Source organism: Sceloporus occidentalis, unplaced genomic scaffold (assembly GCF_023333645.1).
Source record: "Sceloporus occidentalis isolate IW3139 unplaced genomic scaffold, rSceOcc1.0.p SCAF_3, whole genome shotgun sequence".
Classification (NCBI taxonomy): domain Eukaryota; kingdom Metazoa; phylum Chordata; class Lepidosauria; order Squamata; family Phrynosomatidae; genus Sceloporus; species Sceloporus occidentalis.
In genome coordinates this window covers 195,640,987-195,655,651 of record NW_028316983.1, presented here as the reverse complement: position 1 = coordinate 195,655,651, position 14,665 = coordinate 195,640,987, and the positions used below count along the sequence as shown (strand labels likewise).

The window sequence follows — 14,665 nt, the reverse complement described above, 5'->3', positions numbered from 1 at the left end:
TTTACAAAGTGTAAGCTAATTGCCCCCAACAATCAGGGTACTCATTTTAGTGACTTCGGAAGGATGCAAGCCTGAGTTGAGATTAGAATAGAATAGCATAGCAGCAGTATATGCACATTGGCCTGGAGGTATTTTCCATTAGATATAGTTATTTGAGAGTAAACATGCAAAGGACTTCAATATATGACTCTTTTTATGCCTCTTCCACTGTATTTATGGCACATGTGAATATTGTTACTGCAAGGACAGAATACAGGAGAGAAACTGAGTGCCCAGTGTGCCAGTGTACATTTTATATTTACGTTACATAGTGATTTAAAGAGAGGCTATTTTGTCTCACATGTGAAAACACGTTAAAATGTTGATCTTTGTTCTTAATTTTATAGATAATGCTTATTTTGCTGACAGCAGTGTGTGTGTGTGTGTGTGTGTGTGTGTGTGTGTGTATAAATATTTTTTTTAAATAAGATTTTTCTGGGTACTGTACATAGATTTAAAAAAGTCAGGCTACAGGCTTTAGGTATAAAAAGCATGGCACATTAAGTAAAAGAAGAGAGAGGGACAGAGGGAGGGAGGGAAATTTGGGCTAAAAAAACTAAGGCAATACTGTAGATCTTGAAAATCCAGCTGAAGACAGGTAAGGAAGAGGCCAGCTGATTGCCAGGGGGGAGGCTGCAACACTGAATATAATCATTCAGATGGAAATAGTTTCTCTGCATGCTAGTGTCATGCTAGTGAAATGCTTTTGTGCACAGAATATTTTCAAGATCAGAACTCTTAGAAATTGATTTTTACTGTATCCTGTGACTCCTGGGATACTATCCCAGAAGCCATAAGACTGCAACCCTAAACATTTATTCCCCTTCTTAGATTAAATTATTAATTTACATGATCATCTGGGATTCAGGGAGTGCAGGATGGGGAGAGGAAAACAAAGCACTATTAAGAGCCTCTGATACTTTTTATAACTGTTTCCCAGTGTCCTCATGGGAACCATCAAGTATTAATTGGACATCACTTAGCCATTGGGTGGCATTTATTAGTCACCGCTGAGCATTTGACAGTGACCCTCTGTTGGTTGTGATCAATACTTGGCAAAAATATCCAAATAGCTACCGGGAGTAATGGCTGTAGAGTCACTTGCTCATAATGATGGCAGCAGCAAATTGCCTGACTGACCAGGTCTTTTATTATCAAAATACACAGGAAAGCATGTTAATGGAGAGAAAAGCCAAGAAACTTCACATGTCCTTCTGAGGAACAATAAAAATAAGATTTGAAAACAAATCTGAAAACTTTTTAGAAGACAAGGGGTTGTTGAAATCAGTGAGTTCTTCCTGGCTGGAAATTGTACTTCATATGAAACAAAAACAAAAATGTGATCAGCTCATGCTGTAAAGAGACCTTGTAGCACCTTTAAGACTAAATGAAAGAAAGAAGTTGGCAGCATGAGCTTCCATAGACTTCAGTCTGCTTCCTCAGATGCATTTACTGACTGTTAATTTTAGCCTGCAACGGTTTCTCTTCCCCTTGCTTACTTTTCTTTTGACAAATCAAACTTTAAGTTTGCAGCAGGAAATGTAGGTTTAACCTCAAGCACAATTGTTTGGTCTCTTCTCTATACTAATGCAATGCAGATGTTTTAACTGCTGTATATAAAGTCAGTTTTTTTTATTGCAAAGGCTCTTTTTAATAGAAACCATAACTACAGTGCAGATTAACTGTATGGCAACTCTGAGAACAGCAAGTCTGTAAATGTGCAGGCAGGTATTCAAGAAATATTTGATCTGTTTCTTCTTGGATGACGATTATCCAGATGTTTTAGAGAGTGCAGCTGTTGTCTCTGTTTTTAGGGATAAAGAGGGGAAATTATGAAGTAATTATGATGTTAAACTAATAAACAATATGAAGAATTGCATCTGGAAGAAAATCATTTTCAAGGCTTTTTAAAACCACAGATGATGTATGTACACTGTTACATGTTATGCCTACACAAAATATACACAAAAAGTATGGTGACGTGGACAGAGAAGTTAATGGAGAAGTTGAGGAAGCTAAATAGTGGTACAGGGGGCAGCAGCGAACATGATATGGGGCACAGAGAAAGGAGGAGGGAACTAGAAGAAATGGACTAAGGAAAAACTGTTAACACAATAACAAAGATGGAGCCAACAGCAGTGCAGCTTGAGTTATACATAATGGCTTTCAGAATTATTTGGGTTGTGCTAACATGTCTCGTATAGTGATAATTAGCAACAAGGCAACTGAACAGCTTTAACACATTAAATTGATATATTCACAGTGAACTTTTATATTGGGTTGAGTATACTATTTACTATTGTTGTTGCAGTATAATTTATTTTAAATAGTCTTATAAAAACTAGAAAGTGCAAGAAAATGTTGGCATGTGAAATGCTCTCACAATCCATCATGTCTTTTTTGAAGATACATTGTTTTGTTCCTATCGAGTCTTCCATTCCCCCAACCCCCAGGTGCTCCATATTCTTTTGGCACTGAACATGTCAACTGCTTTGTAGGGAGACTGCTGTGCTATGCTAAGATGTTTTTTTATATTCTAAAGATTAATTGACTTCTGTAATCCTCCAAGCAACTAACCCCTCCTTGTTTCTCATTTTTCCAACTTTGGCTGTTATAATTGAGCATCTGAGTTTACTATGGGTTTATACAAGCAGAGCATGTAATAACAATGTTTGAGTGTGAAATGCTCCTAATCAGGATTCACCATTCCTTTCTCATTCTCTCTTGGGATCCTCCTGGCAAGTGATTCCATTCCCTTCTGCATGGGCAGTGCCATTTTGATAACAGAAAGACTGGCACTCAAGGAATTGATATGACTATTAGTGCATATATTATGATTGTCCAACTGGCCTTTTGTCAGACAAAGCTTGCTAGAGAATGAAAATCTCAAGTCTACTGCTTTCTAGGCAGATTGTTTCAAGACTGGGTAACATATTCAATATTGCCCCCAGCATGGATTGATATGAACACAATAAAGGGATGGAGGAGGAAAAAAATAATATATTAAATAGATAAAATGTAGGGAAGTTAATGCTGGAATACAAACCTACATTGTTTGTGTGATGTAATTCATTGCCAACAGCATATATTTAGAGTTGTTCACTGCTAGCTTAGTCATTACTAAATTGATTCACATATAACTGGCTACAGCCATTACTGAATTGATGCCAGTGTGGTTGAAGTGCATGAAAGCAAAGAAATAATGAAGAACATTGATTGACACACTATTAGGTATTTCAGATTTATATTTAACTAAAATCTATGTAAATATTCCAGTGTCTACTGCGAGGCAGAAGCTGATATTGTATATTTAGGAAAAATATTTTTGAGGGACACAGAAGAACAGAGAACAGTGGGAGCGGAGAAAAATTAAAATCTGGTTTTTCAAATCAGCTGTTTTTGGATAAATTAAATGCATCAAAATATCAAGCCTTAAGTTTAGTATAACAATGGATGAACCGTTTACATTTCTAACTCTAAACATAGTTTTATTAACGAGTGTTATAAAAATTGTTATTTTTTAATTTTTAATGTCCTGTTTGCTGTTTTGTGTGATATTGCTGTAATAGTGTATATGCATGTCTTTTTGTTAGTTTGCTTAAAATTAATTTTAAAAACAGGTGAATGAAATCAGTAAGTACTATGCTATCATAACAGTTTCATATTCATCATAATATTCAAATCATTTGTTCAAATTGCACTAAATACATTTTAACCTTTACAGGATAGAGTTCTTATTCAAAGATAAGCATTATTGAAAGACATGAGATGGTTAAACACAGATCCTTGTTTCTGAAGGGATAGCTATGATTTTTCCTCACACCATACACCAAGGCTGCCCATGCTATTTGGGGCTTCTAAGACTTGAAGTATAAAACATTTGGAGGACCAAAGACTGAGAATCACTGTTCTTTAGAGGGAATGTGCTGTCAAGAAAGAAGGAACTGAAACAGCAGCTCAAGGCAAAGTGTAGACAAAACCATAGAAATTTCATATTTAGCATCCTAGGTGATGCTGTTAAATCTTCTTGGCTGAAATGGGGACAAGGAAACTGAGGAGGAGATGGCAATAATCAGATTCCTGCATGTGACAGACTGGCCATTCTGATTAGGCAAATGGCATCCAGGAGATGGTTAAACACCCAACCTATCTCACTGTCCCCAGACATGCAACCTGTCTCTTCGTTCTAGGTATCAAGTTTCCTCTCATGTTCTGGACCCCCCCCCCCCCTATTCTTTCACCTTCACCTCCACCTAAGCATAGATGACTCTGGTGCTAAACATCAGAGGCAACATCAGCATACATAGGCCTTTGAAATAGCTGTATTAGGTCAATAGAGCTGTTTTTTTTTTAAAGGCAGAGTGACCATGAATCACCATTTATACATTTTCTCTTTCTAGTCTGCTGCATAATTCTTTCCCTTCCACAGACGTTCTACAACATTTACATGTAAGTGTCATCATAAGTAAATGCTCTATCATCCCACTTAAGTCATTGTGCCTTTGTCTTTTTACCTTTTACTGAAATACACCTGATGTTTCAATGGAGTATTTCCTTCAATCAGCAGCTTGTCTTTAAATGTATTCCTGTGTGTGTCATGTCCTGTCCAGTTTGTACAAGATGCTGTGCATCCCCCCCAGTCTTTCCAGCTATCTGATTTTCCTGTCTGTGTTCATTCCAGTTCCATAACCACAACACTTCAAAACTCAAGAGCAATGTTCTCTACACTAACACTTTTCTGGAAGCAATATTTTGTATTTAATCACCACTAATATTTCACTTGATTTCTTCACTGGTGCTATTCTAAGAGGTGATTCCCACGCTGTCTTCCTTACTTCAGCAAGATGCATTTATTTCACTGTTTATTTAACTAAACTAGTTGCTTTATTTAAACTATTTATTAGATGTGTTCCTGTGAAAACAATATCCTAAGCAGTTAAATGGGCTGCATTTGCCAAGTAGATTGTAAATGAAGACCAGCTTGTTATGCCTATGCAGGTAGTTTAGATAAAGTATGCTATTAATGAAGTTTTCCTGACTTTCTACATATCTATATTATCAACATTCTGGTCAGTGAACTTGACAAAATAGAGATGATTACTTTTTTAATTCTAGAAGTCATTTCTTTTTTCATTCGGAAGTGCTAGGTAATTCTGGGAAAACCGTTCTTCATCTACAAACAGAAACAAGAATAGCTCAGGAAGCGTCTAAGGCAAGGATAAGAATTATCCTCAAGGTGTTTTTGGCCTGTAGTTCCCAGCATTGGCTGTATCAGCTACAGCTGCTGGGACTTGCAGTCCAAAAACATCTGGAAGAATGCTGATCTAAGGACAGCTTTAAATGTTCAGAAAAAGCAAGTGTGCTCCAGAGTACTGTCTTAGACTGCTTCAGAATACAAGAATGACTTAACCTGAGCCACATCAAAACTCTCTGCACAGAAGAGAAGCATATTAAATCAGAACCTTTTTTTCTGCCAGGGTAAGCTCTCCACAAGCAGGGAGTCTTTGATGTAAGATTTCAGACTGCTCCCAGTACCTGAATAGCTCTAGCAGCTGCTTACTTTGAACATGTAGATTTACTGTCCTTCTCTTGGTTTAGGAAAAAAATAGACAAGGTGAACAGAATTTCTGTCAGTTTTGGAGCCTAATAAAATACTTCTATAATCATCACAGTTGCTAATCTAACCTAGAATTGAGATATTGTGGGTCTAAGTGTGAATTGTCATCACAGCAGGATTTGGGGGCATTTCCAAAAACCAAAAGGACACTTCTTTATTGGATGAATCTCTGTCATATTGACCATGGTGTACTTTTGCTTTTATCTTTTAGACAATTGTAAAAAAACCCTTCCCATTATTTATTTTTGAAACAGGGATGAATCAGACAATAAAACTGCCATTGGCATATGTAAGAAAAGTGTTCTGTATAGGTAGGCTGCACTGATATATTTAAAATTATCTTTCCCTTTCCTTTTCCCACATATAAAGAAGTAATTTAAAAAACTCATTAGAATGCCATGTCTGGCCAGATTGTGAAAAACATTTGAAAGCTTTTTTTTTTTTACCTAAGCACAAATATATTTAGAATATGTCCCGCTTTATCTATACTTGGATATAATTTTAGAAGATTATGCTTGTTATGAGCTACTTAACCCTGAAGTCCTTGAGAAGCCATACCAGGAGCCATAGGATTTTTGCCATTTCCCCTCCAAAGGCAGAGAGAGGTTTACCCTCAAAAAGGAAACCCCAACTCCAAAAGTATCTATGCAGGTTGGAAAGGCATATCCAAAGCCGTTACCTCTCAAATAATAGGCACAGCAAGAGAGTCCCTTCCATGCTGCCACGCAACCATCACAGGGTGAGAGTTGCTCCACCACTGCAGTTGATGTGGTTCATTTTCCTCCCATTGATGATGGAAAGAGAAAGTTTAATGGGGGGAAATTGGGAAGAGAGATGCCATTCCTTCTTCTCTTCTGCTCATGTGGGCCCTGGCATCATAGTTCTTCATGTGGAACGGGATGATTGCTCTGAAGGAACATCAAGAGATTACTATATATTTTGAGTGCAACTAAAAGTCCACACTGAGAGCCCCCAAGGTGTAGTGGTTTGAGGGTCAGCCTATGACTGGAGAGCAGGGTTCTATTCTCAGCTTAGCCATAGAAGCCTCTGGGTGACCTTGGGCAAGTCACACACTCTCAGCCCCATATAGTTTCACCTTGGGTTCACGATAAATTGGAAATGACTTGAAAGCACACAGTAACAACAAAAGTTCACCTCCTTTTTGTAATGGCAGCAGCTTTTTTCCTAGCTACTAAAATCATATTGTTTCTTGCATGCATTGTATAAATTGGTCCTGGAACAAAACACTTAGCCCTGGTAGCACAGCAGTTTCAACAATGTCCATTTACCATGAATCTTGTGTTTTGTTGAAGAATATAAATAGGACGGTTGTACCTGGATGGAATACCAAGGGATAGGAAAGAAATTCAATTCTTGAGTTGCAAAAAATTAATGTGAAACAGAAATATAAATCTTCTATTTTATTCACAGAGATTCTAATTACTTAGAATTTTCAAAGAGAGGTGGTAAATATTTGTGACCATTGCTCTAGAGCAAGGGTTCCCAACCTGTGCTGTGAGGAGCCTTTAGGACTCTGTGTGCCATTCCCAGGTGCTCCACAACTGTGCCAGGACAATGAAAGAAATAAAAATTGAATGAAATTAAAGAATAATAATATATTCTTATATATACTTTTAAACACCACTAACCTGTAAGACATAGGGTAGGCCTCTTAGGGGCTCCACCATAGAAAGAAGGAACCCCCTTCTCTAGAGCATTTGACTTCAACTGTGTGAGGTTTCTATAAATGAATGATGATGTTCAAGCTACAGTACTTCTCTATTTTCAGAGCATATCAAAAGAAAACACTGCTAAAGGATTCTTTATATGAGGGACTTCTACCACTGTTTTCTCCTGTGCTGCTCTTCATGCTCCTCACTACATGGGTGGCTCTCTCTCCATGTGAAATATTAGCAAAACAAACAAGACTATTTTTATGGATGGTTGGAGTTATATTCTCAAATATCGTGGTAAGTTGTTTTTTGAATTGTGGGGAATGGCAGATCATTTTCTTTAAAAATAAATTCTCTTCCAGACTTATCCTAATCAATAAGATAGAATTATTTCTGTTATTCTCCCATTCCATAAAGGCTGCAACATCATGGATTTTTCAGAAAGAGGCTTTTAAGAAGGTGCAATATTATTTTAATTGCATTACTTTTTACTGCCCCATTCATACTGCTGGGCTCACTCTAGGCCTTGTTTTCTGTACAGAGAATGATGATGGTGATCTGGGAATGGTGCAGCTTTCTCCTATTGTCATGGACAGATCACATCTTAGGTTTGGACTTGGTGGGACTCAGAGATTCTGCAGTGGTGGGGGACCCATTAAGATTGTCCATCTGGGGGAGCTTATGGATCCAGATGGATTTCTAATGTTTCTTAGGGAGTGTATTGCTGCCTGTTGAAGCCCTAGTTGATCTCTGGAATGGGGAAATGACCAGAGTGGTGTACACAATTGGTACTAAGTGTCCAATTATAATGCATTCTCTGCTGCAAATCTTTTTACTAGACTACTGCACTGCACTTTTTGTGGGGATAACTTGGAAATCTTGATTGAAAATCACAACTGGTTAAACATCTGGAGTTTAGGTTGTTGGCTGAGAACAGAGTTTTAGCTCAAATATCTGTAATATCCACCAGTTAGCTTCCAGGCCCAATTCAAAGTGTTCCTTTGAATCTTTCAAGATGCAAACATTGTGAGCTGTGGGTATGTGAAACTCCATCTCTTTACATATATTCTTTGGTGTTTCAGGATCTGTAGGAAGAAGGCCTCTGGGGTCTTACAATCTGAGATATTATAGGTAGCCAGAAGTGTTTCTCTATTATATCATTTGATCTTCTTAAGGCTCAGCTTAGTATCTTCCTCCCTGTAAAAGATGAAAAAAGCCTTGCTTTCTAGTACGTTTTTATAACCTGTTCATTGATGGTTGTTCGCACTGTTGTTTTATTCTTGGTTTGCACATTACTTTGCACATATTTTCTCATAAGTCACTTATGGTGAGAGGAATGATATTTAAATTAAAGAAAATGAACAAGTAAAAGATGGATAGGGCTCGTTATCACTACTTAATGTTAGGGGACAGAAATGTTCATGCTCAGTGTTCATAGACAAAATGAGCTAGTAATGTACACTACATGTTTTCCCCACGTAGCTGACACTAGATACAGAAAGCAGGGCATGACTTATTAGAGATAGTGAGTACTGGTGATTAAATGACATAGGCACTTTTAGTATTTTAGCTTCCAAAATAAGGAGGAAAAGAATTAAATATTACTTATACTTACATATATTTTATGCCTCCAGACATATACACAGATGGTTGCGTTCATTTAGCTCCACTTTGTAAACTGCATCCAGCCTGACAGCAATGCATCATCCCGGAAGGGACAAGATTTCTTGCAGAATGCTTTTTTTCCTGAGTGGGTGCTTTTGCTAGAAGTTTAGGCTATGTTCCTCAGCAAAAACCCCTTGCTTTGGAATTTCCTGTTCCTGATAATATCCAGACATATCTAAGCTAATAATCGTGAGATGCTTATAAGAGAAGAAATACTGACAGATGTTCCTTATTAAGCAACAGTTTACTCTGTATTCCCCCTCCCCCCCCCCCATAGGATGCATGTTTCATGGCAATGACAAAAAACTAATTACTATAGTGTTTGAAAGTTATATTTTTGGAAACCTAAGGATCTCCCCCCAATTCTTTTTCATCTTTCCACATTTCAAGAACCAAAGAAACACATATTAACTATCTCTGTTCAGGGACTTTTTTGTTTTTATTTTGCATGACACAAACTGGCTGTCACTGTAATTTCTTTACTATGGAATTCTAACACAACCACAATTCAGTCAGTGTAACATATAGCATATGTAAGCCCAGTGATTTCAGTGGAATTAAGGCTGCAACCTTATGAAGACAAATCTGGAAGTAAGCCTCCTTAAACACAGTGGGACTTAACTTCTGAATAAATACATATAGGATTTTACTTTTAAGTGGCCTTAAGTCTGGGAGATTGTGGCCACTGTGTGATGCACATTTACTTTCTCAAGTAGGAAACAAGTATAATCAAAATATGCATAGCACTGATGAGACTGGTTAGCCTTGTATGCCCATCGTGGCTTCCACGCTAGTTATAAAGCAGATGCAATGACTTTAAAAGTTATTCTCCAGCATGACATCAAAAAAACTGATATGGTTTGCAACACCATATTGTACCTGGCAGAGGAAAAAATAAACAAAGAGGGAACTTATGGATAGTTAAGGGATTTTTTCTAAATAAAAAAAAATGTGTATCCCTTGTCTGGAATTCTAAAATCCAAAGTACTCCAAAATCCAAAACCTTTTGAGCTACAATACAAGTAGTGTTGTATGTACCTATACTGTATTTGCAAGGCTGGACAGTGATGCAAGGATCTGTGAAATGGCAGGAATCCATGCTTCCTGCCATTTCACAGATGGTCAGTCTCTCCAGTATTATGTCTTGCTATGTCTGTGCAAATACAAGTATTCCAATTTTAAAAATAAAAAAAAATCCAAAGTATGGAATACCTCTCGTCACAAGTATTTTGGATAAGGTATATTCAACCTGTACTTCAAATTCCATGCTCTTAGCTTTCTGCAAGGATTCTGTCCTTGCAGAGCAATTGCACAATAAAAGTCTACTCTGGAATGTCCCCTCAGATTGAACTCAGCACTTGTAAAACATGCTGTTTTGGCATTAGTGTTAATGTTTGCAGTCAGTGTACACTGATTAATGTGCATGTAATGTTAATTATTGTAATCAGTATATCTTAAAAGCACCAGATCCTGTCTGATCTTGGAAGCTAAGCAGGGTCAGCTCTTTTTAATACTCGGATGGGAGACTGACAATGCATAGCAGGTGCCGCAGGCTATATTTCAGAGGTAGGAACTGGCAAAACCATCTGAGGATTCCTTGTCTATGAAAATCCTATGAAATACATGAGATCACCATGCGTTAACAGGTGACTTGAAGGCACGCACACAAAAGAATCGGCAAAGTTATGGCAAATCTCAAACAGTGCTATTCCAGTTCCCTAGGCTTTCATAACTGAAATCTGTCTTCATATTCAAATTTCATTGTGCTTCCTTTGATACCATTCATTTACTTACTTTAATTCCTACAGTGCAGAATGATCATTTGCCAGATGACCAACACAAGATCCGAAGTGCTTCATTGGCTTATGGGTCCATTAGCTCTCATGGTCTTCACAGCAACGTCTGGATTTCAAGGCAGATTAGAGGAACCTATACTTATTGCATTTACCATCTTCGTCACAGCTGCTCACATCCACTATGGATTTTGCGTGGTAAAATGTGTGATTTTATTACAATTAGTAGCAAACACCTATTACTATATATATGGGAGGAGCATGGCTGTCACCCAGAATTCCTCCTCGTATCAGCTTTTTGTTTGGGTGGTTAAGTTTTTTAGCATCCAATTTCATATGTTTGGGAAAGATTAATATGCTTATTAGTCATACACAGAATGATCATTTATATGCACCACCCCATCATTACAACAACAACAAAGTCACTTGATGCATCCCTTGTATCTTTTTTTTTTCAAACCACAACCCTCTGTGAATCTAGTCCAGTGGAAAAAATATTTCACAGAAAGCTGTGAAGGGCTGCAGATTCTGAGGAGGATAAAAATACTGCAGAGATAAAGATTGCTTTCAGCTCTAACCCTATCACAGTCATAATCTTCACTGATCAGTTTTATGTAACCATTTACATGTGTCATGCATGTCCCAAATCCTTTCCCAAACAGCAACTACTACAGTAAAATAAAATGCATTAAAAACAAGATTATGGCCTGTTACAGACTGCCAAAATAAAGCTGCTTTGGGTCTCTTTGTAGGTATGCTATTTAAATGATGCATGGGTCCTAAGAGTCTGGAGGTCACGCCAAAGCCACACTCCATTCCTAAGCACTGGAGTGCAGCTTTGGTGCAGCTTCCGGATTCTTAGGACCCATGCATCATTTAAATAGCATACCTCCAAAGAGACCCAAAGCAGCTTTATTTTGGCAGTCTGTAACAGGCCTATATGTTTTACATGGTGGAGGACAGCCAGGTATTCGGAACAACTAGGAACCTTTTCTATTACTAACATGCTGAAAAAGGAAATTTCAATCAAAATACAGGTTGAGTCTCCTTTTTCTGAAATGCTTGGTACCGGAAGTGTTTTGGATTTCAGATTTTTTTTTTTTTTTTGGATTCTGAAATATTTACATAGACATAACAAGATATCTTGGATATGGGATCCACATCTAAACGTGAAATTCATTTATGTTTCATATGCATCTTATATACATAGCCTGAAGGTAATTTTATGCACAATATTTTTAATCATTTTGTGCAAGAAACAACGTGTGTGTACACCGTACCATCAGAAAACAAGGGTGTCACTGTCTCAGCCACCCATATGGGCAATTATGGAATTTGGAGTATTTTGAAATTCCAGATAGAGGATATTCAATCTATACTAGTTTTTATCTAAAGTTTCCTTTGATCCTATAGGATTAGAAGACATTAATGGATGTCAGTACTTTCTAATCAAGGTATCTTTTGTTATTATTTTAGGTGAAACAACTGAGCAAACATTTCAAAATCTACATCTTTTCCTTGAAGAAGTGCTGACAGCAATGCATTCAGTGTCTACAGTATCAATACTACCAATGTTTGTATTTCTGAACTACAGAACTGTAGAAATTTCACATGGAGCTAAAATCTCTTAACAAAGAGTGGAAGAGACATTCAAAGTGAAGCAATGCTATATGCCATTTCTAACTCAAAGTATTTAAGATGCTTTCCCCAGTTCATTCTGTAACTGTGACAAGACACTTTTTTATCCTGTTGACTGAACTCTTTTATTCTTACCAATTTCCTTAACTACATTTCCCTACTTTCTGTAGTTTCCTGAAAGATCTTTCAAGAACTCCCCATTCCTTCCCCAATAATGTGGTGACCAAACAGTTATACCACACATATTTTTTGATCATGTATGATCACTTCATATCTAGGCTGGATCTGCTCTAGCCTCTGTTTTCTTACTAGCATTCTGTTCTGTTCCAAATTATAAGAATCCATGGTAAATTGTTTCATCGTTACACATTATTATAAGGAAATGTTAAAATTAAATCAAGGCAAATTGGAGTGAAATTAAAATGTATTTCCTTCAATATAAAATAGTATTTAAATCCAAGGAAACAATGGCCTTGCTCTGAATAGTCAATTGTTAGGTGTTCACCTTCCTTCTCTTAATCTATTTATATTCTGCCATATTTTCTGTTTACATATAAATTAAGTTTAATTGTACTAATAATTACTGTTTGCAGTCAGTTCAACAGCAGCTATATCTTGCACGGGCTCTTCAGAATCATGTTAAGATTTAGTCCATAGTTCCCTCTGCCAGTTCCTTGAGGCACAGTTATATGGTGTCTAGAAATTATACCTTTTCATTATGAGCAGAATATGCATTTATGTTGTCTACTTGAATTCATCTCGCCTGTGTATTTTGTTCTGGGGGACTAACAGGATGATCACAGTACTAAATTATGTTGGGTGTCTGGTATTTTCACCTGTAGCCGATTCTGGAATTATTTTCCTTTCTGAACTTTTGAATTTTGAGACTATATTATCCTTGATATAGAGTACATTATCCAGTCCTACCTGGAGAATTCAAAGATGATTGTATCTCACTGGTTCACACCATTCCATTACAAATAGGTACTATAAAGCAGTATATGGTCTAATTTCATATTCCTACCAATGCAGCTATTTTACCAAATATCATTGTTTTACCAAAGCCCTCTTTTGTAGGTCATAGAAGTAAACTCCAGTAGACAATTTAGTACTGTATAGTTATTTTTAAGAATAGAACATGCTTGCTCCAAGACACAGTGGCTACTCGGGTCACTCAGCAAGTCTTCATTCTGAGCAAATATGCATAGAAATGCCCTGAGAGATATCCAGTATAACACTGTGATTGATCAAACTTACTTTTTTCTTTGTTTTTTCCCATCCGTGTCCTGCCTGTCTCCATAATCCATTACCTGTTTATATCTCTATACTTTGCTGTAAAATATCCACAGCATTCAGTTCACAGGAGCAATTTAATAGGTGTAATGTACTAAAAATGTTTTTAATCCCACTTGCTATTCCCCCCTCCCCCCCGTAATAGAAGCTAATGTTGAGTTTTGATTACAAGTAATCAAAACAAGCTATATAGGTGACAGTTACTGGGGCGTTTAAAACATAAAATTCAAATTGGCAAAATCTTTCATTAATAATAAATGTTTGTGTTTTTTAAAAAAATATAGTAACATCACATGTATGTCTGATTTTAATCTGAAATGTGGAGGGGCACTTGTTTTCTGGGAAGTGGGCGAAGGAGATAGGAAGATCCAGGTGTTCTGGGTTTATTCCTTTGGAATAAAGATTACCCTATATCATGTTTTACCGTGGCTATCCAGTCTAGTGTAGCTCTGTTCAAATGTGATTCACACTGGTTTTGATGAGGTTATTCTCAAATAGTGCTACTTGTTTTGGAAAGTATGTGAAAGTTAATTCCTAAATTTAGTCTGGCACAACAGAAGCTTACTGGTTTGTTTTCTGACAGCTGGAAGAATTTTCTCCCCACAAGCAATACAGCCAAGGGGAAATCACCCACGGGTTTTTTTTGCTGAACAAAATACTGTTCCATCCGTGCTTTCTTTTCCTTCTACACAAAAGGGGATAGCACACTTTAAAACCAAGAATAATAAGGAAGAAATCTGACAAACTGTTTTGAGGAGGCTGTAGAAAGTAGTTTTCTTCAACTGAGTTTTAATGAAGGAAGTGTATGAGGAGATGGAAAGGCAGCAGGACTTCTTTTGATATGAGCTTGTATTTAACCCTCTGCTCCTACCTCATCCTGCCCTCCCACCTTCTGTCTCACGCACAGAAGTCACTGGTACAATAAAAGCTTGAGGGGCAAGAAAGAG

General features: G+C 37.1%; 1 pseudogene across 1 annotated transcript in view; it reads left to right on the top strand.

Annotated features, from left to right (window-relative positions):
• Positions 1-13,178, top strand: part of LOC149317289 (ethanolaminephosphotransferase 1-like) — a 61,987-nt pseudogene extending 48,809 nt beyond the window's left edge. The window contains exons 7-10 of the transcript XR_016280619.1: positions 4,440-4,488; positions 7,446-7,626; positions 10,803-10,985; positions 12,264-13,178. The product of XR_016280619.1 is annotated as an ethanolaminephosphotransferase 1-like (transcript). The remainder of the gene's footprint in view (positions 1-4,439; positions 4,489-7,445; positions 7,627-10,802; positions 10,986-12,263) is intronic.
• Positions 13,179-14,665: the final 1,487 nt, after the last annotated feature.